The 1,095-nt window shown below is 40.5% G+C and overlaps 1 pseudogene; it reads left to right on the top strand.

The window, feature by feature from the left end:
• Window positions 1-228: 228 nt before the first annotated feature.
• On the top strand, window positions 229-859 carry LOC120871631 (annotated as a pseudogene).
• Window positions 860-1,095: the final 236 nt, after the last annotated feature.

Raw genomic sequence — 1,095 nt, 5'->3', positions numbered from 1 at the left:
TCTATGTCTGCGTCTCCATTGCTGCCCTGTAGATAGGTTCATCAGTACCATCCTATAGAAGGACCTTTTTTCAATACTTCCCGTCTTCCAGGGCTCTTCCCAGCCTTGCTTTGAGTATGAAATCCAGCTGATCATTCTTACACTTTCCTTGTAGTTATTTGTGATCCTGAATAGAGGTGAGAATGCTCGTCTAGAGAAGTAAGAGTGGGCAAGAGGCTGGCGCTCGCCATGCAGAACAAGAAGTACCAGGAGGCTAGAATTTCAATAACTGGGACTGTTTGCTCATCTCCCACACACATTGCGTTGTGGCCTTGCGGGTCAAGCTCTACACCGTGGCTTTATGCCTAGTCCAAAACAATTACAGTTCATTTGTGACTTTTTCACAGAGGGGAGCTCCAGCAACAGACTCTAGTATCCTGTGGCTTTCTAGTCTCCTCTAAGCAATGGTATTTAGACAGACCTAATTTTTTAACCCCAGTCTGGGCTCAACTCCACAGAGAAGCATCTCAGACATGTTGAGAAAGATGTTTTGATCCCTAAAATATTAAGGGGAAAGGCCTGAGAGATGTTCTGAACAAGTTTATTATTTCATTAAATGTTGCAAGGTCTCCAGAATCCATATGGCAGTAAAATGCCAGAAAGAAAATTCTGCATTGCAAGAATGTCTAACTGCTTACTATAATGATCTAGCCACGTATGAGGAATGCAAAATGGAATACCTCAAGGAAAGAGAAGAATTTAGAAAATTGGACTTACTACCAAGAAAAGGCTACAGAAGCTTCCCACAAGCATGCAGGCAAATATTCAAATGATACTCAGGAGTTCCAATGTTCATGGAAATCACAATCACCTAAAATAATGGACCCAAGGAAATGTGTTTGCTTTACCCTTAATTATGGAAATAATTTAATCCGAAATAAAGATTAAAAAAACAAACAAACGTTGGCTTAGGTAGCAATCAGGAAAGAGTCTCTTTGTTCAGCTTTTTAACAGTGCCTGATTACACTTGGGACATTTTAATTCTGCTGAGTAACTTGTTATGATATGACTTATTACTAAGTCTTGTCTGATCAAGATCCCATGGACTGGGCTCCA

This window comes from Oryx dammah, unplaced genomic scaffold (assembly GCF_014754425.2).
Source record: "Oryx dammah isolate SB20612 unplaced genomic scaffold, SCBI_Odam_1.1 HiC_scaffold_12, whole genome shotgun sequence".
NCBI lineage: Eukaryota > Metazoa > Chordata > Mammalia > Artiodactyla > Bovidae > Oryx > Oryx dammah.
This window is presented reverse-complemented; position numbering and strand designations above follow the sequence as displayed.